Source organism: Neodiprion lecontei, chromosome 3 (assembly GCF_021901455.1).
Source record: "Neodiprion lecontei isolate iyNeoLeco1 chromosome 3, iyNeoLeco1.1, whole genome shotgun sequence".
Lineage (NCBI taxonomy): Eukaryota > Metazoa > Arthropoda > Insecta > Hymenoptera > Diprionidae > Neodiprion > Neodiprion lecontei.
Genome location: NC_060262.1, coordinates 38,999,197 through 39,026,608, shown reverse-complemented (window position 1 = coordinate 39,026,608; position 27,412 = coordinate 38,999,197). Strand labels below are relative to the sequence as shown.

The 27,412-nt window shown below is 40.1% G+C and overlaps 1 protein-coding gene and 1 long non-coding RNA gene across 5 annotated transcripts in view; one reads left to right on the top strand and one right to left on the bottom strand.

Annotated features, from left to right (window-relative positions):
* LOC107223296 (gamma-aminobutyric acid type B receptor subunit 2) overlaps positions 1–27,412 on the top strand; it is a 103,129-nt gene that overhangs the window by 19,432 nt on the left and 56,285 nt on the right. The window lies entirely within an intron of this gene.
* On the bottom strand, positions 1,185–2,405 carry LOC124293341. Its single transcript, XR_006903274.1, has 4 exons — positions 2,345–2,405; positions 2,006–2,085; positions 1,539–1,699; positions 1,185–1,454 (listed from the first exon to the last, which is right to left on the bottom strand). It is a non-coding gene; the product is annotated as an uncharacterized LOC124293341 (long non-coding RNA).

The following is a 27,412-nucleotide window of genomic DNA, read 5'->3' as shown; positions in this document are numbered from 1 at the left end:
CACGTTAATGAGACACTGTTTGAATGAAATTCAACCCGATTATTAATTTTCGTGTCTGTTTCCAAGGCGTTCTATGTTTCGTTTTCATCTAACTTTAAACAACATTAAACGCGAAACATGCGATCGTGATGTTCGAAATTGTAACAAAGAGCCTCGCATTTTTCACCCCGGTAATGAGCATCTCCCAAAACAAGGTATTACACACAATGGTTACAGAGAGCCCAGGCAGTGTTCACTTTCACGGAATACTACTTCGCCCCCGAAGAGAATTGTCCTAACGACGGTCTCCCGGCACAAAAACGAGAAATGACAATGGACAATGGATCCCGCGCGCTACAGACTTAATCCTTCATCCCTTGGAGTAGATGAGTGTCGGAGCTGCGATACTAGATAACCTTTGACACAAAGATGACGATTTGTATGCGAGCGTTACAGCAGTCGATTCTGGAAATTGCGCACCAACGACAAAAGTCTAATGCTGACGGCAAGTCTCGCTTTTACTTCGGCAAAACGACGATGAGCTGGCTCGTGAGCCGCTGCCCATCAAAGAGCGCTTTCACCTGGAATATGCATCTCGGAGAATGCGAGACTCTTGAAGCAAGTTACACCGTATCGGCGGATAGTCCTTTGCTTATCTCCTTTCCGCTTGGAAATATCCGGACTCTTTCGACCAGGGTCTGTGTGTGTCAGGCGAATCTGATATCCGCGATCTCCGGACGCGAGATAAGTCAGGAAATTAGAACCGTATTTTGGAATGGAAATAAACCTCTGTCATACCCAGAATCAGCTCGGTAGCTTCGTACCGTCGAATGAATTCACAATTCCAATATAATCCCCCGCCCGTTCCATTTCCGTTTTCAGCTTCCGTACAAAGAGAATTTTTGACCCGGCAGTGGTTCGAACGAAAGAGTGAGGAGAGTCAAATTGAATTTTCTAACATGTGCCCCTCTTCTTTTTGTGAAAGGGTATAATGGCCGGACGATGGAATTGATATGCTTTCAGGATCTTCTTTTCTGACAGAAATCATTGCCTAACGCTTCGCACCTCCGTACGTTTTGTAAACTAATTTCCGATGATTCCTGGAGAACATTATTTTTGCATGGGGTGGGATTAAAGGGCATAAATAGGAAAACATCTGGTATGCGATACTGAAACCGTACACCGAGGATATCATATAGTTAAATGGTGTGCTTTATTTGTATATTATGAATCCACTCTTGAAATAAATGAACTTACGACTAAAATGGTGAGCGCTATAAATTAATGAGGTGATTAAATGAATCAGAATCTCAAACAATAAATACATAATAAATAACAGCGTAGCTGGATGAAAACCAACAGAAGTAGAGTCCAAATTCTTCCTTTCGATTTCAAACTTATCGCCTTCCACGGTGTCGAAAATTTCGTAACTGCCTCTTGACCTTACGGTGATAACGCATATATATTATCTAAATCTGGAACATCATTGCAAACGATTTATACACTCGTATTCCTCGATCACTTTTTGAGCCTCTTAAGTGGCGAGATTTTGAAACCACCTTAATAACGACGCACAGTGTCGACCCTCGTTACTCGTTCAAATCACCTTCCACCACGCACATGTAGCTTCGACCCAATTTCTTGCAGGCAGTGCCTGGTTCGCATCGCGCCTCGGATGAGTCCTGATGTTGATCGAAAGGGGGACACGTTTCTCCAAGCTCTTAATAGGCACGAACAAAGAAAGTAGCAAATCAGTGTTTCAAGTACGAGCAGCATACTGGATTCACTTTTCTTGGCTCGATTTTTTCTTTTTTTTTAATTTTTTTTTTTTTTTTTTTTGTTACGAGGGCAGAGGGGGGATAAAATCACCGTGGTTTTATCTAGGTTTTAACCATGGCCGTGTTTTCGAAGTCAATTCGTCGCTCATATCGACGAACATGTCAGTCAGTTAGTTGGGTCAAGTCTCGAATGGATGAATCACTCAATTCCACACGTTCTCACGAGACACTGAGGCAATTTTGCTCACCTGAGTACGGAGAGCAGATAGACGGGTGCAATAACAGGAGGAAGAACGCAGCTGCGACGAATATAAATTTCACAAGACTCCTGCAACAAAATTTTGTTACATTAAAGGGTAGGTATACAATGGGGTTGCGATCTTTGCTTCGAGGTCGTTATCAAGTTTATGCGGAATTTTGATAGCTCATAAATTTCGTCGATGAAAATTCTTTCATCAGATTGCATTCGCATCATACTGACATTGAACTGAGCTTAACGGTGCTTCGTGGTTTTCGAAAAAAAATTACCCAAGATGAGGAATGGAGCAATACCATATATTAGACGATACGCGAAGTATATACCTTACCCCATTTGAAAGACGACGACAAGAATTTATCTTCAGGTAAATTTATATCCAGTCGACGGTGTTACACTGGATGTCGCTTAGAATAGTGTCGACTTATATACGCCGAGTTATTTTACTCGCGACAAAGGTGAACATCTGCAGGTTGACACGATTTAGTTTATAAATATGCAATCCAGAGTCTATATTGACTCAGATGTTTGTCGGGTCCGAAAGCACCTATTTTTTCTATTTTTTCGATCATCATTAGGTTCTGCGAGCTGGTTTCAATTGAACAAATGACAAGAATTAGTGTCATCACGCCTGAATGGTTTCACGAGTAACGTTTACGCCTAGAAAGCAAATTACAAAATGCTCTTGGAATTCTCAGCCATGCTATTTACCCACAAAAACCAGATAACGTTTGGCAATTGAATTTTTTCACTTCTTTTCCTCCTCTGCATCATAATAGCCTCGAACACCCCGTAATATTTCTGACGTCTTTCTTGTTTTCCACCCAATTTCCAGCGTCAATTACGCCGGCTATAAAGTCAATCGCCGAGGAATTTGATTTGTCTCATATCCGCGTTGCACGTCTCCGCATGGTCACCATGGTAACTGGCTCGAGAATAGCCGGTATTTTTCATCGGTATGTGCGGACCCGGCGCCTTTTACAGTGATTACTCGCCCCGCATGCTCGACCCTCTTTTATCTCTTCTTCTCTGTTCCCCGATCGAAATTCGCGTGACTGCACGATCTCAGAATACAGGCAGCAAATGTTCGGCGATCCTTGACCGTTCCCCGGATGTGCGACAACCCACATGGCCGGGTCTCGAGCAAGACGTCTTCTGCAGAAAGGATCGCTTTCACTCTGTCAGTAAGGAGTTTTCGGGCAACGAACGTTTGAAGGATAATAGGGTTGCCTGACAGCCCGGATAATCCCGTATTGCGTGGTATCTTCGAAACAAGATCGGTAACCATATCGCACCGATCCATCGTTACCTCGGATCTTTGTAGCTATAATTTAACGCATGCATTGCGACATTTTCACCTCGCTTCTTCTCATTCGACTCACCTAAATATTATATCTCTATATAATATTTATTCTAACCAATTTTCAATCAGCCGGAAAGCTTTACCGACAAACGAAGAATCCTTTTATCCGGTAACAGCTGCCTCGAATCCGATTTTGCCCAGCTGTAAAGTCGGCCCTCTTTACGATCTTCTCCTATAGGTATAGTTGCAGGAACAGCAGCTCTGAAAGATAGTTCATATCCTAGTTTGATGGGGCATAGAAAATTTCCTGCGCAGTGTGTCGTAAATCCGGCCGATTTTCAATTCGGGATTCATTCTCCCGCGGTTTTTATACCGACTCGTGAATTCGGCACCGGATGTTAATAATTTTATATCCGTGGCTAAACGTCGAGTAATAAGTGAGAATCGACTCGCTTCACCGTCTCGATTTACGCTAATCCTCAAGTGTACCTAGAAACGTCTACATTCGATCGAAAACTAAGGCAACAGAGTTACCAGGAAAAGTGAATTTCCTGAAATCCGAGAACCTCACGAATGTGGATGGCACTTTACCCGGGGGGGGGGGGGGGGGGGGGGTGGAAGAAACTTTGATAATTTGTTTTATAACAGGAAATAAAGTGAATTGAAGCATCACGTGAAAGTTATAATATATTTGTCTTGAGAAAGTTGACTTCGTCTCGGCTTCGTCCGCCCTCTCTCCGCTATCCATCATATTATCGATCGAAATGCATATCCTTGTAATTTTTATCCCATAGAGAAGAGACAAACATTCACAGACTGGTCCATGCTCTCAAGTACCAAAGATAGCGAGGATCTGCTTTCTCGTTCCGATCATGATCTCGAATATGAAAAAATAGCATGAGAATACTTTTACACTTCGTTCTGGTCATGATCTCATGCGTGACATACACTGAATATATATACGCGATAACGGAAACCGATGTTAAAAAAAAAAATTGCCAGTGTCTTTCACGACAAGTCGCAATCTCTTCCGCGTCTTTCACTCCATGCAATTTCCCCGCGACGTGAAAATCTACTCTCTTCTGTTTGAATTCACGATTTAATGGAAGGAGGTATCTAGATGATGTGCCTTCCCTTCATTTCGAGAATGCGGGTCAGTTGAGAGATTTGTTTGCAGCCAGTATTGCGCGAGTTGTTATCGGAATCGCGTAGAACGAATACTGGTTTCAGCACCGGAACTCTTTTCCGCACGCTCAAAGTTTGATAATAGGAAAAGTGCAGGGTGAAAAATACAAATTGGACGAAATTGTCTCTCGGTAAACAAAGCGCACAGGGAGTTGTAAGTTCTCAAAGGCAACGAGTTTCCCCGATCAAAGAAACGGTTCATCTGCAAGATCTTCGGATATTTGATCTGCGAATTATTTGATTTCACGCCTTTACGAGGCATCTCATTTCCCAATATTTGTACATATAGTCTCATTTTTGACACTCACGCGTGCCGAACCATAGCTATTAATGAGAATTAGAATTCCTCATTGAAACTCGGAAATTATGTGAAAAGGAATTAAGAATTACTCCAAATATTATATCAAGAATAAGAAAATCTTCTGATTTTCAGCACAAATTTCATCCCGTGATGAAGGAATTGGTTTATTGTGAAAAAAAAAACAAAACTTGTAGTTAACTTTGTTTCGCGTATCTTGAATAAATTGAAATTGTACCGGGAAGCCATGGTATGACGTCCATTTCGATAAAGCTTTTATTTAATTGGGAGGTCTGGTGAATCGAAGCCTTTGAATTCGTTTAATTCGATCAAATTCTTTTGCAAAGGTTCCGTTCTGGAATCGATACTGCTTTATAGCGAGTAGCGTGTACTTGTTTTATTTTTCTTTTTTTCTTTTTTTTTTTTCCATCACAGACAAAAGCTCATACCGCGCATTACAAATTTTTATTTCACGAATAACACGCCAAAAAGCGCAGGCAATTTACTACGACGCAAGAGATTTATGTTCGCGTTAACGTACGAAGTGACGTGAGAACTGAAATTGAACCAAGAAGGAAAGAATATTTTTAAAACATGCGAATTTACAGTCGACTGAACCGCACGCTTCGCTTCGTTCATCTTCGCCTAAACGCTGCCGAAGTACGGGCTTCGAAATAATTTCGAGTCGTTTATCGCTGAAGAACATCGCGACGCGAAGTGCGCCGAGCACCGATGCCAAATTTTTTCAAGACTCGATATAAATCTCTTTACTCGAACGAAACTCTGTTTTCGTCTTTGGGCCATTTTTTTTTTTTTTTTCCACAGCGTTCGAGCTTTTCATTCTCGTTTTGCACTTACTTGCTCTCTTTTTCACAGCGATTTCTCCCTTGTCAGGCGACTCGCGAACCTGCGAGTCGACTTTTTATCGCCGCCCACGCACCCAGTCGCGATGTGTGCGCTTGTGTGTGCGTCGGATGTATTTTCGTTCTAAAACGACACAACGCTCCGGCAGCGAGGACCTAAGAGGATGCGGTAATACATTTTTAACGAGTTTCCCTGCTGGAAATAATGCCTCGAGTGTACCGTAAAGGACGGCTTGACAGAATCGTGTGAAGGCCAATAAAAACATTCTGATAACTGTAACCGCGGGTCGCTGCGATACCGAGAGGCTAATCCACCCCGGTTTCTCGGTCCCTGAATATCGCCGTCTATTTTCAACGCTGTCCGAAAAATCTGTCAATTTTTGCGAAACAAGATGAAATAAATTCATCAACACGCAATTCGAAGCCATTCGACGCTTCTGCAGCCGTCACGCGATGCTTGGAGGGGAAAAAAGCAGGAGGATTTTCTCGGCTCGGTGTCTTTTACTACTTTTATTGCACCGGTTGCGGGAATACCCATCGCCAACAAGGACTTCATCCATTAGAGGTAACAAATTGACGTTCATCGAGATTGGATGGGTCGAACGACTACACCTGGATAGACGCTGACCTTTTCCCATCGAGTCTCGGTAATAACTTGATCAAACCGCGTCCATCCATTTTCAGATCACAGCAGGCCGTCCCAACATCTATAGATATACGCGATTCGTATTATTATTTCGCCTTAATTTTCAAAAAAAAAAAAAAAGAGGAGCTCGTCCAGGTTTTTCAGATTCTTTCGGTGCATCAGCAGCCAAAGAAACCCGCAAAACGAGTCTGTATTCGAGGTGAGAGAAAGAATTATTGTATTCAACATATCCCTCGCACATGACCGTATAAGGCGAGACCCCGAAGCACTTTTGCAATTTCTTATATTTTCCTCCCCGATATACCAAGGAATAAAAAGGAATCCCGTGGACGCCGCAACATCGCTGAATTTAAAATTGGAATTTAACCTATATACAGTGAAAACAAAAAACGAAAAAGTTCAGAGGCAACGTGGAACGGAGGGGAGGAGAAAAGGGCGCGAAGAAAATGAAAATGCGTTGTGTAAAAAATCGATGCAAGGTTGGGTTGGGACGATGAAATTTGTTTCTTTCTTTTTTCTTTTGTTTACATTTCTTATCTCTTATTCTCTTCCAATTCGATTCGTCGATCGTCGATAACGCAAAATTATTCCTGACGAACTTCGTCGAAGCCGGATTATCGCGTCCGTGGAAAACGGGGCGTAAAGCTGAAGTTTCTATCGTGCGAATTGAAATTCAAATGTTACTTCGGCAGCCGATCGACGCCGCTTGCTGAACGCTTTCGAATTGCCGGTCCCGCGGGATTCGCGAGTTACGCTGAAGCTGATTGCGGATCCGGGCAACTGCTTCCGCTATTTTGTACCCCCCGAGGTTTACGGATTAGTCGCCTTGGGGTGCTCCTAGTTTTATTTCACCTGATTTCCCGCCCCGGTCACATCCCGCACCAATATCGCTTTAATTTCCCTCTCGTACTTCGCTCGAGCAAACAGTCGATCGGCTTCTTACTTCACGAGCAGCTCAGTTTTCCCAACTCATCTGCTCGTGTGTTAATGGATATTTTTCCTGCCGTTGGTGGGTGGATGGGTGGTTCTAACCGCTACTCGACGCTTTTTCTCCGTATCCAGAGTCCCTTTGTTTAACCAAACACTTTGCGTCGGACAATGGAAAATCTTTACGCCGAAATTCAGACGTCTTCTGTATACCTGTGTATGCGTTAGCCTGAAGATGTTCGACCCTCCGAATAATGGAAAGGCCCATTTCTCGCTCTGTGCAGTTTTTCTTTTTTTTTTTTTCTTCCTTTCGCATTCTTTTTTTAAATCCCTATGTACTGCACTGTTTTAAACAAGGACAATATTATAGAGATACCATTTATTTTTGCACCGAAACAAGGTTCGAACACCGTAATTTTTCCCGTTCAAAAAAAAAAAAAAAAAAAAATTTAGATCAAGTCTGCAGCAAATAAGCATGCTGATTTCAAATTGTTAGCAGAATTTTAGAGAATAATCGTGAGAACAAAGTTGAAATCATACAGTCGAGTAGGCAATTAAATTGATGGAAAAAAAACCAGCGAAATAAATATTATCTTTTTCTGCGACAATCTGCTATGAATTTTTATCTTCCGATTCAAACAAAGCTTTCTGCGAAATTCTGCGGAAATGCCTGTGAAACTTCACAGGTAAGTTTTGCATTTCATGATGGCGAAATACACGCGATGAAGAACTCGAGTTGCTTCGGTTGAATTCGAATAACAGATTCACAATGAAACATATTCTCCCGTTGCATCGTATTATATGTATTCGTTATGCAACGTGACCGAAGTCTCGAGTTATTATTATTGTTATAATCGTCTTCCACAGAAGCTTGTAATCATGGCTGGATTTCTCTCGGTGAATTATTTTTACTCAAGTGGATAAAATGCTAATACAAAATCTCAACTAACAATTAGCCCGGATCTTGAGCACGGCTGGTATTCAAATTAGTCAGGTTGATGTATATTATTCATCATTTAAGATAAATGTGTTTTTTTTTTTTTTTTTTGGCAGTTCCTTTCGCTGAGCTGCTTATGCAGTTCACTCATTGTTGCATAAACTGAACTGCGACCTTAACGGCGCCTGAAATACGTTGGAAAATGTGTTCAAAAAATCCTTGAGAGAATCGAAAAATAAGACTAATCAATAACAATTTCCTGTAAATCCAGATAGAGTTTCTTTTGTTCATTGCTCCATTTCGTGTCAGTAGTTGAATGCATTTTTCAGTCAACAGATTTCAACTCAACTTTATACTGAGTACGATGCTTTTATAAATTTGGGTTCACCAATCTCAGAGAAAACGGACCCCCCTGTTGTCTTACCGAAATAATATCATAAACAAATGTCGTTACGAGGACGGGTAAAACGGTCTGCAATTGTACGGAAGAAACAACCAGAGGTCTAATTATTTTCGTGATTCTAGTCATCCGCGTCACTCCCCTTCAAAATAAACGAGTTCTCTCTGAACTGCTTGAGTGGAACTTGACGAATAAAACGTAGGAAAGAGAAATTTAATTCGTCCTTTCAATTTTTGTTCAACGGCTTCCGTTTCCGTGTTGCTAATAATTTTTTTTTTTTTTTTGAAATTGTTTATTAAGAGTGCAAGGGGAATATTTTCTTGGATTTTGTATTGAATATTGTCATAATAACAGGCGTTTAATTCATATCAGAAAACGAGGCTAAATCTGTCAAAACCAATCAAAACTTGACATGAAAGAAACTAGATTGGTTGTAGATAGATGTATCGAGGGCTGTGGTGAAAAATCTAAAAGTCTCAAATGTTCCTAATTCTATCAAGAACCAGTGTAACTTCATCAAGATACTATTTTAAGTATTCATATATCAGTTTTAGAACATGTTGTTTGGCTATTATAGAAGTGAGCACAAAAATAGATAAAATATATTTCTAAACCATTAAAATTTAAACTAAATTCAGTAAATAAATTTTCAGTGAACTCGCTTGCAACTTACAATTGAGAATTTAAACAAGCCAAGCGGTGAAACGATGTTTCCATTGAGATGAATCTCGTTTAATTCTACGTGGAACTTTTCTTGAACAACTAATAATTATTTCATAATATAATACTTTTCTTGATATTTGCGACACAATTCTGACAAATTGAATGGCATCGATGAGTAAGCTTGAATCTGGTATGAATCAAATGAGAGATGAGATAAGCGGATATTCAGCCTTTTCGCTTTGACTTATAGTTTGTCAATGTCGCAGGTGGTATTTGAGATAGTTGAGATGCATCCATTACCATTTGGAGTATCGTTAGCAACAAATCTCATTACGGAATTAGCCAATGAACTCAACGAAGAGTGATAATGATTTAACGTGGAAGAGGGGGAAAAGCATATTTCAGGGAGGATCATCGTAACGAAACCATCTAGATTCCTCGATGCCATTGACTATTTGGAGAGATGGATATATATTGGACAAGATGGGCATTTAATCCTCAACCCTTTGACTGCTATACCTTCAAGATTTGTTGTAATTAAATGTTTACACGTCTCAAAAACTGTGGGGAATTTCTCAAGACCTAGGAAAAATGATCAATGAACGTATATTCAAGCTTATGTGACAAATATTCATAAATTGATCCTTTAGGTTCAGATTATATTAGTTCGGGAAGAATCGTTCACTTCTTATAGGACAACTTTCCTTTTCTTTGATTTCGTAAGACGGGTGTCTAACAAAGGAAACACGCGTAATTTTATACAGTAATTACGATTAATTTGCATTCTTTCGTTGTAATTGAAAGCTGGAATAAAGTTTTATTTTCTCTTGTTTGTACAATTGTAAAGGATCGACCGACTCCGTAATCTTGCGGAATTAAGAAGACCTGGCAAGGACGAGGAAGGCAAAGCCACAATCTTCAGTTAGGAGGGAATTTATAATGAGAAATTCAGAAAATTTGTGTATGTTTCCGTATCAGGTCTCCAGCATGAAATCTCAAGTCCTTCGGACTTAAAAAATCCCAGGGGAATTGAGTCCCACGGAAAGTATTTACCTTTGAGAAGATTAATTTGATCGTGCTAGGATCGATTTCCGAACGCGTTTGAAAATGTATCCCCAAGTGAAAACCTTCAAACCTCTTTTCGTCGATTTCATTAGCGAGGAAAAAAAATTCAACCGCGGATTTAACAAAAGTCCAATTTATATCCATAATTGTATATTTATGGGGTTCACGCCGCACTGTAATTTGACTTTATTTTTTCTAGACAATTCCTACTTACGTTGGGCATTAACTGTAATTTTCTGCACCCTGCCAACTTTTCCGATTCGTTTTACCGTGGCTTAGTCTCACCCTTGAGATTTATCCCCCCTCTCGCTCTTTACGATTGGAACTTATAGCTGGATCCATTTCAATCTGCACCTAAGACTAGGATATAATTTGCGATTTCCTCGAGTACGGATAATCTTATTTTTTTTTTTTTTTTCCAGGAATCTCCATTAAATTGGCATTTCTGTAACAGTCGTATTAAGAATACCATTAAAACTTATCTCTCCATTTTTTTTTTTTTTTTTTTTTGTTTTCCAATTCTATAACACAATATCGCAAGTTAAAGACGCTAACAAATCAAAAATTAAAAAAAACAAAAACACGACTATAGATAGTTGTCTATTCGTTTAAACTTACCGCAATGCCTTCTGAAAAATCCATTTCCTTTCGATTTATAAATCCTCTCTTCGAAGCTGATCGGTTCCTCATTCACGATCATAGAAAGTAAATTAAAGCAATCGTGTTAATTGCCGCAGCTGCTCGGTTATTTCCCTCCCCTGCAGCCTTTTTTGCTTCTCGATTGAAAACGAACTCGAGAATTCGAGGAACAAGTTTAAAAGTCGTTAATGAAATTCTGAGATATATCCTTACAGAATATGATACCACCAGCTTGAGTAATCCGATGGAAAGGTTTGGGATGGTCGTTCTTATGTCGAGAGTTCATACCGAACGAACAAAGTCGAGACGGAACTTATTACTTACTAGCTCAATTTTCCCATCACGGGGAAAAGGCCACGCCAATTTAATCCAGATCGATCACTACCGATAGTTGCAGCAGATAATTGGCAGACTTGAGCCGAAGCTCGTGATTCGGTTTCGGAGCAAATCAAGGGAATAATGCATAACTCATAATGAGTTTTCTATCCACTTCTAGCTTGTTTCTCAGTTTTCGCTGCGAAATGAACCGGCGCGAAGAAGAGAAATGTAAAAAAAAATTGTGCGAATCAATATCCCTCGAAGATAAACTTTTTCCCCTTACTAATCGTTTCTCTTCAATATCAAAAAAGATCAAACTGACCTTTGCAATCACGAGTCTCGTGAACGCGATTCATTCAGCCGCTTTGAGGTACGCTGCCTCTTTAATAAAAAAAGAAACTGGAAATTGTTGTTAGCGTGGAGGACCAACAATTCGATATAACGGTATTACAACCAGATTATTATGAAGTTCCTATAAGCGTTGGGGCTACGAACGTCTCTTTGTGCGCGCAATTTGCATTTTAATAACGTTTTTCTGACCTCGTCCTCATTCGCGTTAAAGCGGTGACGCTTGCAGAAATAGCATCGCGGATGTATATCGGTGGGCTTTCATGGTTATTAGGCCTTAATATTCTTTCCTCTGTTCGAGATATCCATCCGGTATTTATTCCGTTGCAAGCTGAGTTATCTCGATGCAGGTTTGAGAAGCAAAGCTTATGTCATGCCACAAATAAGTATAAATCACTGACAGAGATAAGGATTTTATTTGCACATCACGGACCACGGCCAATGTCCAGAGATTCATAATTTGTTGAAGTTTTTTACCCGGCAGTTATTGACCGATACCTTCCTTCCTTCTATGAGAACCAAAATCACGTCACACTTCCAGAATATTTTTGAGCGCTGTTCGATCGTACTACTTTTTAAAAAAAGCACGATTTTCAATTTCTCTTAGGTCGCCTTACCAGTGTTCGAAGCTGTATTAATTAACCCCTGAATTTTCGCACACTGACAGTAGCCTAATGTCAAGTTTAGCTCGCTGCCTATGGAACAGTCTCGTCACTTATCCCTCTTTGGCTGATCCTCGTCGTTTGGACGCTATAATTACTTTTGGCATGCATGAAACTACGTAATTGTTTTAGCAAATGGAACTGCGTACGACACGACAGTACAATTATGAGACCTGCGTGCTTATATATTCTGAAATTTTGCTAGTCTTCGCATATTGGAGAGGTAAGATGAAAATGTGAAATAATACGTATAAATTAAAATCGACCTGTTATTTTTTGCGCATAATCGGATTCCTCGAGAGCTCGAGATATCCGAAAGAGAAAACGTGAATCTTATCTTCTTAATACACAGCAGAAAATGGGATTTTGAAATGGTAATATGAATTTCCGAGTGGATGTCGCGCAACGTAAATTGTATTTGATAATATTAAGATTGAATACATAAGGCAGAAAAGTAACTTTTCTCTTGATCCTATAGCGTAGCTTATATTCGCTACATACTTACTCTACAGTCCGAGGTGAAAAACAGAGTAAAATTTGTGTGGATTACAATAAAGCGGGAAAATAATCGAGGTGGATAAAATCTCGACACTGTACGTAAATGAGAATCATTTCGTACAGACGATCGCCCATGCGGATTTTAGTTTCTACAATTTGCTTGGCAAATGAGAATCCAGAAGCTAACGTGGGCGAATGGCTTTCCTAGATTAATAGTAAACCTGACGAGCTGCAGGGTTGGACCGCTCGGATCCATTCGGACGAGGCTCTGTAGCACCAAAAGGGATTAAACAGGCTTCAAACAATTCCATCAGCCGGTTACGGACTCGAAAGTGATACGATTTTGATGGTATTAAAGAAGAACAAACGGCCGGGTTTCGAGCAGGTCCCGGCGATAAGCTCGCCCATATTTCTGTGTACCCCCGAGAAATTTGAACAAAACTCATAACGACGCAAAATTTTTCGTTCCTTTTGTTTCTGCGAAATATAATTGTCTTCGACGTTGGTGGCGAAGAACGGTGAAGCTTTCAGTGGCGGGCGATTAGACCTGTAACTAAATTTGCGATTGCTTGATTTCTCAAAATTAATTACTCGACACTGCGGAAATAGCGAAAGTAAATGAACACTTGGAGCCGACGAGAACAGCTCCAACGAATAATCCTACGTGTAGGACTTTGCATGACGTTAAGTGTATGGAAGTGTTCATTAGTGGAGTCTTTACCCCTTTACCAGGGTTTCCCTGAAGCGACATTGCCATTTTCGAGAGAAACGAACCCTGGCATGGTCTCGGAAGGATCTGATCCTAATGACGTCACGTCGGCTCAAACTGCCGAGTAAATATCCTGGCAGCTGAAGCATATCGCCTCAAGTATGCACAGTAGAGATTTGGTGGATAACCAAAAAAAAATTAAATTTTTTTTTCAGTGTCGCTTTATCTTAAAACTGTTGTTCACGATGAAAAATGAATCCTCTGCAAATTTGAGCTTGTTTGGATAAGATTTAGAGAACCCGCTTTCGAGTTTTTATTTCACATCGAAATAACACGTAAAAAAATGCATAACTTAACTCACCGTCGATTTCGCGTGAAAATACAAACGAAAATGAAAAATATCAAAGAAACTTTTTTGGTAGGCAATAATATTTAGTGCAAAAAAATTCCCCGGATATTTTAGTCAATTTTGCATATTTTCAGAAATATTTTGATATAAAACTGAAAAAATTGAAAAATCAAAAATAATCCTGCTAAATACAGAGAAAATAAAAGGTTTTAATATTTTTCATTTTCATATATATTTTCACGCGAAATCGACAGCGAGTCAAGTTAAGCATTTTTCGACGCGTTGTTTCAATGGAAAAACGAAAACTCGAAAGCGGGGCCTCTGAATCTTTTTCATTGTAAACAACAGTTTCAAGAGGAAAAAATTTTTTCATGCAACGTAGTCCTGCTGATCTATTTTGCCTACATCGTATATTGCATCAGAATTGCGTCACGCGAGTGGACACTAAAACGGATGGGCTGGTAGATTCTCTTCGATGATAAACGTGTTAGTCATCTGCCTATTCCACTCGATGTACGTCGTCGAAGGCCTAATTCCTGCCAATTTAACCCGGTAATCCTGTCACTTTTTTCATGTGGAAAGGACGGCCGAGTCATGTCGTCGCATAATTCGCCTACGGGGAAGGCGGCGAAGCGTCAACTCTAACAATAATTGTAAGCGACGGAGGACCTTTCCACCTTAATGAATAAACCTACGGAGACTCGTTACTTTCGTGTCTTCGCCTGCACGTATAATATCGATTTTATTGCCTTGATGCGAAAATCCCCTCCGAGCTCTGCTCTAATCGCTCGGAGTAAAGCTCTCCCCGAAAACACCGACGGTTGAAAACCATTTGTTTTCCCATTTAAACCCGGATCATTTATACCCTCAATGAGCGAAAGGCGCGGCTTAATCTTCCTACTGCGATTAAACGTTTGTATATTTCAGAAGCGTATGCGGAATGTGTCAGGCTTTTAGCGTTTAATTTTATTCTCCTCCCAGCGTCTTGTCATAAGGCAATAGAGAAAAAAATATGGCCTGCAGAGTTTCGAATTGAAAAAAATACAATCGATTCTTTAGTGATCGCTGTTACAGCCGTAATCGACTTTGATAATTGAAAATTTTGTCTCGAAATTTTGACTTTTGAAAAACTTCAAGCCCAGAGCGAAAACCGTCGTACATTTATTCTGGAAGACGTTAAATTGAAGAAGTTAAAAGGGAAAACATTATCGCCGGCAAAGGGTTGATCTAAAATTTTGTAGGTCATGTTCATTTCCAACGCTCTGTAACAAACCAAGAGAGGAATAAAATTGAAAATGGCGATGACAGCAAGGTCGGGTCAAAATAGCTTGGAATACTCCGTTTATACAAAGAGCCGTATCTTTGATGCCAGCGCGACTTGTCGCTAAATTTCTGGGTAATACAGCTTATAGCCCCGCAGGTTATATCCTTTTGACGAAACTTTTGAGCGTTAAGTGTTAAACTTTTTAATCACCCCAAGATAAATTAATTGTCTATCTTTAATTAGTGGCTGTCGCAGGCCCAGCTGGGCTGCGCGGAATAATGCGACAGCCTATTGTTAGTCCAAAAATTAAGAGAAAGGCTAATTTATGCAATGTTCATTACACGATGTCTCCTTTACTTTGGAGCTATAATAAGATTAACATCGAAGTAGTTGAATAAGATTATTTCACCGGAGCTTTTCAAGTCACCGGGGTAAAATGAGAACGGAGAAAGTAGTTTCGGAGAACAGAAAATACGAATCTATTTGTAATCTTATCACCGTTAAAGTTCGTAAGCAACTACTCGTCTGGAATATAGAAGCGTTTCCGGTGGCTGGCGAAATCTCTTTCTTGACTTTGGTCTCACGCAATTGGCTACAACTTCTGCTGAAAATTTTTTTACCAAAATGCGTTCTTTAAGATTGCTGAGGAAATTTATTTCTTAAATGCCGACTTTGATTAAAGCCTCCAAAAACAACTGATCTGCGTTTCTATAATCATTCGTCATGCTGTCTCAAAATTTTACTCTCTTCTCTACTCTATCTACTTCATTCCACGGTCGCAGATCATTAATCTTGTTCCGAATGTCGCCTGTCAGTTTAAGTACACCCTCTGCTATCGCAGCTGTCTAGTGCTTGACAGGTTCATCGGTACGATACAAACGTTTACTAATAAAGATTGACTCTTTGAAACTTTAAATGAATGTTAACGAACCTCCAGAAACGGTTTTCTGTTTCTTTCGTCTGGATCGATATCAGCTATAGCAATCTCCCTTACACACTGCAGCTAATGCGGGCATCATTAATAACCCTTTCTTTGTTACAACAGCAATTTTATTTTTCTCTCTCTCTCTCTCTCTCTCTCTCCCTCTTTATCAATCATTATTATTAACAAGACAAAGTATTTATTTCTACAGTATTTTTTTGCTGCTAAAATTATTAGTCGTGTGAAATATCAGTTTAGAAATTATCTTGAATTAAGGGTAAACACCGTCATTCTTCGGTGTGTATGTGTTTAATACCTACCTGCATGTTTCTGACAACGAATTAGCGTAACTCGTTTCTCAGAGCAATGCACACGCAGTGGATAATTAGAATCCTGTTTGCGGGCGAAAAAACACAGAAACATTTTACCCCCGGAGAGCTGTTTTATGGACGGTACATAACACGTAACTTTATTTCACGTCAAAGACCGAGTTATACGCTCACTCGTCTACTACTCTGCTATTTCGCCTTGCAGGAATTTCCCAACAATTTTCCTCGCCGTTCTTTTCCTCGTTCCTTATGCTCCACTTGGGCTGTTCGCACTTAGAAATGGAACTAGTATTTCTCTCTTGAACATGTAAGTGCAGAAGTTGACGAATTTTCGAAGAAGCTACGTGACTACGTTCCGTCTCTCCGTTAACATCGATGGAACGAATACATAAACAAATCCAGAGTATTTTATCCTCCAGTTCTCATTCCTGAAGACGCTCAGCTGCCGCGAAAAAGTGGCAACTTCACTTGAATGGCCAGGAATTCTTAGCGAGAAACTAATCTTTACTTTGATAATGTATAGCCAGTTGCTGGAATCTAAAAGCCTCTGCATCAGCTGGTAGTGTAACAACGACCGGCTTAAAACAAACCTTCTGCAATTTTGTTGAAAGAGAAAAAGAGAGAGAGAGAGGGAGGGAGGGAGAGTCCGTGTATTTAAAAGCCGAAAAGGAGCAAAAAATATGCCACTTTTCCAACGCTGCTTTCTTTTACCGTTTTTCTTCACAATTTCACGAACGGATTAAGGATGTTTCGAAATACCGCATTACAATTCTAAATCAGATGTAACATTAAAGAATGTCTTATGTATAAGATTCAAAAGCTTTTACAGGCTGCGAAATCTTCTTCCTCAATCACTGGAGATTATGTGACTTTTCAATAGCGATCATTTTTCAGTATAATCAAGATTATTCAGTATCACTTTTGCGTGATACTTTAGTACCTTGTGAATGCGTTGTGCGTGTGTATGTTTTGAAATTTCTTTGGATTTGAAACTCTTTTAAACAGCATACATCCTATTCCAAAGAACATTCTCAGAAAGCTTGCAGAAAATTTCACATTTTCATTACGCAAATTTGATCAAAACTCATAATTTCTCCACAAGAATTCATACTGTAATTTGAATCCTGACGGAATAAGCGGGAGTTAATTCAAATGTTAACTAACAAGACTAATGTAAGGAACGCGTGCGAAATTTCACAGCTATAAAGTTCGGTGTAACCATCGATAGTTTCAGCAAAACAGCAGTATCGTTGTTTCATTACCGCCCAAACATGATCTAACATCTAAGCGAAACACTCGAATATCGGCTGACCATATACGGACCAACACTACTGCGGCCAGACTGCATGTGGAACAGACACTTTATGCTCACGCAACATTTCAACCACCTTACCCTCCATTTGCTAGGACGATTAATGACCCTGTCCCGGTCCCAACTTTCAGACCAGTTCGACGTTAGTTAGTCTCTTCAACTAGCCTGCGTCTGACACTTGAGTTTTGCGTCTCAGTAATGCCTATTCCCTGTCCCCTCGTTTTAACCTTCGTGTCACTCAACGGGTTTTCTAATGTTGTTTTCTGGGTGTGACAAGTCTTGCATAAATACATTAAATGTGGATAAAGAAAAAAAAAAAAAAAAAAAAACACCGTGTTATAAGAGAAGGATAATCAGTGACTCGGTGAAAAATGTTTCGTCATTTTTCTTTCACAGTTACAGAAGCCAAGGGTGACGCTTTTAAGACTGTCGCGTGAAAGCATCGGCAATTACGCGTCTTCAAATGGCTGCTAAGAACCTGACGGAACAGTTAAGTGGAGCGCTAAATGTCCGGCAAACATTTACGTTGGCTCTCTTTCTCCTTAGTTTATAAGTATGAAGTTGCACCCTTTCGGCGAACTTTTCAGCGAAACATCAAACTTTCAAACTCTACCGCGGTCTAATCGAAAAGAATTCCCGCACGAGTTTCTGGCAAGAAATCGTCAACAAAATGCAGTTTTCCGTCTGTTTTCGACGCTGTTCAATGTTTGATACATTAAGTGAAATATTCTCTGATAACAGATGCGGAATAAGAAACCTTATAGATCATAATTTTTCTAACATTATAGAATTTTGGAGATAGTCTACAGTTAATTTACGACCTTTATGTTCCAAGTAATAGCTAATAAAGGCATATCCATTTTTCAGAATTGCATTATGAAAATAATTTCAAACAGGTTCTTTTTCAATGTCATCTGATTATACACAGACGGAGAAATCAACATCTTTTTAAATTATCTCAAGTCTGAGACAAGCAGCATTATAGCTAGAAGACTGAACTAATTGTCTCACCTTTTTGTTATTTTCACTCTGATTGCGTTATGCTTGGATTAACTACTTGGAGCTAACAATAAATCTTGTAAGCCCCTTTTGCATTTTAACTGTGAATGACGATTAAAACAAAGAAAATTTAGTCCTTCTCAATTCATGACCGAACATGGAGTGCTCTTTTTAGAAAAAAATCTACTAACAATTCAGCGAGAAAAACTAGAAAGCTGACAAGTTTAGCGACAAGCGCCAATCGAAATATCGTTTTTAAGTGATCCAACTTTAGATCAATGTTGTCTTCAACTGGAAAATTGTTCAAGGAAATGTCCCCTTCGGATTTTTCGTAAGTCGAAGCACTTGCCCAATGATTCAGAAGGCCAGATTCCACGACGCCAGTGATGATCCGGTTGCAAATTGACAATATATTGCTCGCATTAGTGACAACTATCGCGATCGGTTGTAAAGTAAGTACTTCTGGTAATGCGGCGATGTTCTCCAAATTTCCGTAGGTGATAAACTGGACTTTCTGGTTGAAATATTTGTTTTTGTTAGTCGTTGCAGATGCCATGCTGCTTGATAGATCCTTAAATATATTATTGAACATATATTCTGCACTTTGAAAGAAGTATTTCTAAAGTGCTGATGCGTCGCCATGAAATTTGTCATAAAACAATTACACCAAAGCACTTCACAAGTCTTGTCAAGTATTCTACAGCATATAAAACAGTCTGGATCTTGAAACGGTCAAGGTAAAAGTCGTTGCTGTAGCGAACACGTCGCGTCGTCTTGTTTATGGCAGACAGGCAGAATGTTTTCGATTGAACGTTACGTAACTATGTAAAATTCCGGAACAATCCATAACTATACGTCTGTAATATCTGCGTCGCTTTTATTTATTCAACAGTATGTACTGTGCTTTGTCCTTGCAATATTCATGAATGTTTATCCATCGAGGGACAGGTTAGCTATAAACGAGCAGAATTTACAATTCAAAACTATTTGGGGCTAAATTTGTTTTTGGCAACGAATCGCGGTCCGATTTGATCTGCCTGATTTTTAAGTAACCGTGAAAGTTGACGTCTCAAAAATCCCGGCTGAAGTATTAAAACTCCGTTAACGAGAAATACGTTCAGTAAATAATTAATCTATCAAAAGTGCTCCGTCTTTGGGACGAATTCACTGCCACAACTCACATCTACGTACGTAGCCAAGCCTCCGTCCCCGGTCTTCAATCTCTGAATGTTTCTCTTGAACTCGCTCAAGTTCATAACCTAAAATCAGCGCGTTCGACGCGATGAAATTCATTAGAGAGCGGCTTCAACGGTGTAAGGTAAAAACAATTTCATACTACCTGGTACTCTCTATAGATTCTTGGATATACATCCATGAAGAATTTTCGCGATGTGACACTGCCGCCGAAGGGAATTTTCGACTCATCCAGTTCAGCAAGGGAATTGATTTCCGTCTGGTCACCGGCCTTGGTGAAGATCATCATCAACTTGGCCAAGTATGCTTGAGTGATCAAGTACCCAAATATCAGCAATGACAGGAAATATAACCGTTTCGACAAACCTTGCGGCGATCTGGTAACGCTAGTGCCCAGACAAAGTGACAGGACGTAGAGCAACGGAATAGCCTTGAACGTTGACAAGAAGCTCCTCAATATCACGATGACGAGTCCGACCACAGCTATGCCGATCCAAACCTGTAAAGGAAACGTGCCATTCGCGTGAAGAGCTCAAAATCCGAAAGGTAGTGTCTTAGGTACACGTAACAAAGCCGGTGTAAAAATCGTGGTTCATATTCTCCACGTAAATGCATTCGCACCGTCGTTTCAAGCGGCATTAAATTATTCAGCGGTGACATGATGGCCCCGGTTAACCGCTTTGACACCAGCACTGATCCTTCGACAAAACCGTAGCTCTTTGTGTAGGAGCATTCGTCGTCGTCGAACATCACCAACTGGCCCCAACCTATGTCCGCTCGGTAATTACTGACGAAATTCCTGATCTCTGTGGACCCCAAAGGAGTATTAGGGTTTGACTTGGTGAAATTAGATGGGTAGGCAATCAATCGATGCTTACCGGACGGCGCGATTTCGAGGAAAGACGCAGTGGCGTTTAGATGTTCGACGATGAAGTTGACCATGTTGGACTCTATTCCCTTCGACTTGATCTCACCGTTCTCCGTGAAGAATTGGGTCATGGGTGGCCAGGTGAAGGTGGCCAGTCTTATTGGACACAGGTTGTAGTTGACGGTGGTTGGAAATACGGCCGACACGCTTTCCTCGCTGGAGCATTTTCCAAAATCCAGTATTTGGGGCCTGCCGCAGTTCGCGTAGGCGGTTTTTGTGTACCCGTATATACGCGGGTCAGGATCAACGGACTTAACGGCGATGGCGACGGAGTATCGGTGGTTCTCGTCGAGGTACTGTACGAGCTTTTCGAGGTAACTGTTCGCCGATGAACCGGCGGTACCGGCGACGAAAGAAACGACGAGGAAACGGGTACGCGGTGGAAAGGTCTCGATGAAGCGAAGCGTCTTCAGGTCCCGATGCATATCTCCTTCGAGTAAAACGACCGCCTGCTTCGTCCGGGAAAACGAAGGCACCTTATCTGATTTAGATGTATTCACGATCAACCGAACCTCGCACTTTATGCCTCTAACGTAGTCGCCCTTTGATCCTGGGCTCAGAATAGTCACTTGACGCTCCGAATCGAAGTGCCGTTTCACTAGTCGATTTACGCAGGATAAAATGCACCCCTCGTCTGGGGGCTTTGAGTAAAAAGACAACATCTGCTCGCTACTCGTTATCGCGAATATCGCCACCAACGTTAAAGCCAGAGTCGAACGCATTTTTACCTTTGAAAGTTCACGATCTTTCACCGAGTCTTGGCTGCTGCCTCGAGCCGCGAGTGCCGTACGAAAGCACACTCACCGAGCTTTCGCCAACTCTTATAGGGACGTGGGTATCATGGGTTTCGAAACACCGCGGAATCGCACCGGGACACGAGCCCGTGAATTTTGTAGTGTTTCCGGGGAAAATTTGCAAGCGGAATATCAAATGAGTACGCAAACAGGTGCAGTTGCCCGAGCAAACATCCGATATTGATACCAGCTACCTCAACTCCATTTTATTACTAGTTCTTACAAAGTCTCTATGCCTTGCACTCGCTTAAAAATGGAAATAGAACTACGTACATCTGCCGATTTTTACACCCGTTACTAAGTAATTCGAAACAATGATTCAATCAGATGGTCAATACTCAAATGGGCCAACGCTGAGTCAAAATTTCCATGGAATTGATACTTAATTAGAGGTTGGTATCAGTTGAAATGTGTTTCCGTAAATTTTCAGCCTTGATTCTGGTCGAATTTTTACACCAACCTTCTTTATCTCTCTTTCTTTTTCTGCCTCGTTTCAACCCTCGACCGTTTACCGCAGTGAATGAGGAGTAACTGATCTGTGGCCACTGATCAGCACCACCTCCTGTTCATCAGGAGGGGAAAAAAGGTGCGCGAGCCTAAGAATTCAGGTTACACGCGCGGTCTTACTGTTGACCAACGTACACTCGCCTCTAGACCGACATGCGCGTAAGTAAACATGTGAGTGTACACATACACAACTGTATTTTTACACTGGTCGTTTCGCGCGACACGCGAAAATCATGGATAACTTCAATGGATAAGATACTATTTCACAAAGTACACACATATTCAATTAGTTGATATTACGTGAGAACCAATGTGTAATGAATTTTGTTTATTGCTTATAAGTCAAATATAAAAGAAAGGGAAATAAATAGACAATTGCGAGAAATAGTTGTTGACGATCAAAGAGAAAATTATGCATTTATTTGGGTCATTTTGGTTTAATAAGTCAATTATAATTTAATAGTACATAATTCCAAATTTGTAGTCCCTGCACGTCGCAACCCAACAAACTTGGTTTGATAGTTTAAAAAATATAAGTGGACGGCACAGGTGCATAAGTTAAAAGATATAAGAGACAATAGTCGAGTAAGAATAAAACAAAATAGTAACAATAACATAAAAACGGACGGTAAAAGGGTATATAGATAAAATCGAGCGGAACAACTATTCGGAGAATTTGAAGGGAGAGTGTTTGATGTGTCGTGTTTATAATTTTAAAATGGCGTGACTTTCTTTATTGTTTCATTTCGTCGTTATTTATTTAATTTGTTACCTGATCAGGATTCGGGTTGATTTCACACACTTTATTATTTACTGACACCTCCGTACACAACTCTCTCCTTCTAAAGTCGTAGGCCTACTAATTTGCTGATCCGCTGATCCGTCCGAACTTCGGTTCTTACTATCGTCTATCCAAATATACATCGTCACAAATGAAAGCGCTTTTTGACTTTTTTTGAGAAGCAGTCGTCGTTAAGCGACGCGACGACGTCTTGTGCCCCATAGATCCGAGTGTAAACACACGATGAATGCGCTTGACGTTTCGGTTACTTTAAATAAACTGTGTGAAATGTCGTATGCGATCGTTGATTTTAGTTAACGAAGTAAACGAACATGCAATTAACTGAGTCTAGTGATATAAAGGTGAAAGTGAAAAGTACGAACGACGTACACTTCATAAGTCGTAATGACCGGTATAATTTTAAGGTCAATTTTATCTTGTCAAATTGTATCAAACAAATGTACAAAACGAAATAGTTTTTTTCAAACATGTACAGCTCGGCCTGATGTCACGGTGCATGATAGACATGTAGAATAGAAAATTAAGTTCACCGGATAAACCGAGTGTGGTCAAGATTCTGCAAACTGAGGATATATCTGCAACCATCTGTTATAATGATGAATTTACGTTCAACAACACTTTCAGACCGCTGAAGTAGGCCACAAAATCAAGAATGTGTTCGTATATCACCTCTCAATCAGAGTATTCGACGATACGTTTTATACAATTTAAACAAAAAAATTTTTTAACTGTAGAAAAAGGATGTATACATGTTCGTGTAACTTTCGATTCGTACGAGATTGAAATCGTTGAACAACAAGCATTGAAATCTGATTCGGAGTAATAGAATTTCCTCTGAGAATCACCGCACTCTTTCACTGATATAAAATAAAATACTGAGCGTGAAAAATCACGTCAACATTCCGTACCTCATTACTGATATCGAGAATATCAGTCAGCTGTACACGTGAAATATCTAATCGATGAGTATTTACGATTTTGTTTACTAATCGAGGTAGCCAGATACGCAAGATTTTCCCTTTTGAAGGTTTTCCTTTCTCCTTTGGTGCGATATTGCGAAAATAAATAACATTTGAGAAAGTAAAGAGACGAAATGACAGAAATGCTTTTCATGTGGTTGAAATTTTTTTTATATATTCTCAAACTGCTTGCGGTTACAAAAAACCCATAGAACTTGTAGCGATTCAGAAGTTGGATACTTTTCAACCGGTAGAAAGAAAAAATACGATCGAGTGACGAAGTGACGGAGATGAACTCCGACGATCGTCTTGTTAAGAACATTTTTGGGTGAACGCTATTGAATGCAGGAAAACTTTCCAACTTGTTACGAAATAAGATGTAGTCCAATTGAAAATAAAAAAAAAAAAAAACTCGTACAACTCGGTCACCTAAGTAACCTTTCCCTCTGACATATATTCAGCCGCGAAATAATACCGGAATTACATTTTAGACAGCGATTGGTTCGAAGAACGGGAGGGGGGCGATCAATTTATTTATGATAACCTATCCCGGTGTCAGACGGAGGATCTGAAGTGAGACGAGCCGGGAGTTACATGAGAAACTTTTGAATCCAGGTACACCGAATCCATAGGATGACGATGTCGATGTCATGAAAATTTATGAGGCAATGCGAACGCTATCTTTCACCTCGTACGACAGAATCAAGAAACGATGATAGTAGATCGAGATCTTGTCTTCGCGGTAGCAAAAAATGATCAAGGGTCGGTGAAGGTAAAAAATTTTGGCAAAAGTTACTCTTGCAAAGAAAATTCCCCCCGTAATATCGTATTTCGTTCTCTTGCCGATTGTATCTCCATCTAATACACCGCCTAGCCCTCGAAATTGCTACGGCAATGAACGAAATCTCTGAATCTGATCCGAAGCTGTAGGGTAGTCAGGCTTGTAGCTTTTCAGGGGAAAACTGAAATGTGCAATTAGGGTTCATTGGTGACTAAAAATAAGTGATACCACAGGAAAATCGTTGAAGAACAGTTTACGAGTGTTTAAATACGAAATCAGCGGAGTAGCCATTAGCTGTCGATATAACAATTTTGTTAATGTAAACAGGTTCGTACGGAATATTTAAATCTGGATTTCGTCTCTGTGTTATAGGAATTGTTCAAAAAATACAGAGCTCAATTAGCAGACCAGAAGGAAAAAGTTTTTTACGCACCCTGATTCGTCCCTGGGAACTTTGTAACGATACGATCATTCTTCTCGCGTCGAAAATCAGACCCAGCAAACGGCAAGCTTCTGCTAATGATTTCGCTATCCTGAATTTCAATTCAGGGGTAAAACTCGGCGGCAATTTGCGTCGGACATACGAGATGAAACCGATAATGGGACGAAGTTGTAACAAAAGAGGAAATCCGCCGCTGAAATTCCATGCCCTACGAATGCTATTATAATGAAAATTAGATCGCGATTCTGCCAACGGTTTTACAGGATATCATTTTCCTTTAGACCGCAATTATTGACTTTTACAGAGGAACAAGAGTAACAAACCGAGTAAGATCTCTGTGCTGTCGGGATGTCGGACGATATAAGGTTTCAGAAAACATTGGCGTGACATATTTTTCACAACTTTACTATTGCTGGAGTACACGATTTTAATGCTGAAGCGAAAATGCCTTCACACGTATAAATTAAGCATCCCACATTACTCGGGTATTATTTTAAATCAATTGGTACGTTACACAAACATATAATCAAGCCAAAATTATGTATACGAAGCTTCTCTTTCAAAGCCGAAAAAAATCTAACGTAAGCTGGGAATCTTTATAAATTGATATAAAGCACCTCGATAAGTCTAAAATTGTTTAATACAGTACGAGGTGAAATTACGCGGAAATCATTGCAAAGCGTGGAAAAGTGCCCACTTGATTGTTTGCTGTAATAATTAATACTATAATCTCGTACTCCGGACTCAATCATAGTGTCTATGTGCACGAGGTATGTTAAGGACGTGTCTTTGAGTCAATGGCCAAAAAGGACGAGGTCTATACTCTCCCTCTCTTGCCGTCAACTTTCTTTTGACAAATACTACCGCAAGTTCGAGTAACAATACAGCAGTACCCGTAACCAACCCTATGGCAAGCAGAATAAATGTACCGTACAATTCATCGTAATTAATCTTGGCGGCCTGACCACGAGTCGGGTTAGGATTGTACATTTTTGCAGATTTTTTCAACGAATAATACAAATTTTCATACTGGTTGATGATTCCATTTCCCATAATTTCCATAATAACTTTATTCAGGCTGTAAACAAGAGCAGTTGAATTTGGTGCGACTGCTACCACGGGGTACCAGCTTATCCTCTCTTTTATGGATTCGACATTCTTCCACTGAGCAATGGTCTTCTCTGTGTTCTGAGGAAACGAAAAATTCTTGAATGTCATGCGAGGGAGGGAAATTGTTGCAGTGTCAGGGTTAGCTCGACTCACCTCAACGTAGAATGCTGAGCTAGAATTGCCGGATAGTAACTCGTAAAGTTCGTTATAGTACGTTGGGAAATCCAGTTCCTTGAACAAAGGGAAGTGTTTTTTTTTTTTTATGATGACGTTCACACCTTCGACAACGTTTTGTGTCTTCGTTTTGTTCGTCGTCAAGAAAATACGAACCTCAAAGTTATTGTAAATGAGTGGATATTCATCCTTGAATCTAAACTTGTACGAAGGTGACCCCACGATTTGGATTTCCGACTTTTCTAGGTCATCCAGTGTCCTGATTTTGAGTCGTCGAGGAACTGCGAACACTTCCGTTAAATTGGTTAGATAAAATTGCATCAGGTTGAATCCAAAGAACAGCAGTGATATGAAGAATATTCGATTGGCGAATCTTCGCGGTTGAAGTGGTACGCTTATCCCCATAAGTATGCCGAATAGTTTCAATACTGGAATTCTTTGCAAAGGAGGAAAAAGTCGACTTGATATCAGGGTCAAGACAGCCACCACTCCGAGACCCACCCAGACCTGAATATTGAAAATTACATCAAGGGGTACACACATGGTATACGTATAGTTGCTGTCCGAATAAAGATACATTTTCAAATTAATCTCATCAATACATTCCTTTTCTAATGATTAAACATATCTTCCTACCTGGGGTTCGAATGGCGTTAAGAGATTTTCGAGTAATCGCTTGTCGGCCAACACCGAATAAGGTGCAATGACAGTTCCTTCGACGAACATGTACGACAACGAATACTGAATGCCTTCATAGAGACGGTAGTCCAGAAGTCCATAACCCAGATCTGCTTGTTCGCTAGCAACAAGTGATCTGATTTCTTTGTTTCAGCCAGGCAATGCAGGGGATAGTAAAACATTGTTAGTAGCTATGAACTATTTAACACTTTTACGATACACGTACCATTGGAGATAAAGAGAAAATAAAAGAACTGCAAAGCTTAGCAACCTTAAAAGGAAATTACACCATTTCCTGTGACCCACATTCCAAGCTAGAAAAGTTAGTCAATTGGCAAGTACAATGTAATCTTTTTTCTATCTAAACTACGATTATTTATACTTTAATTTGTCA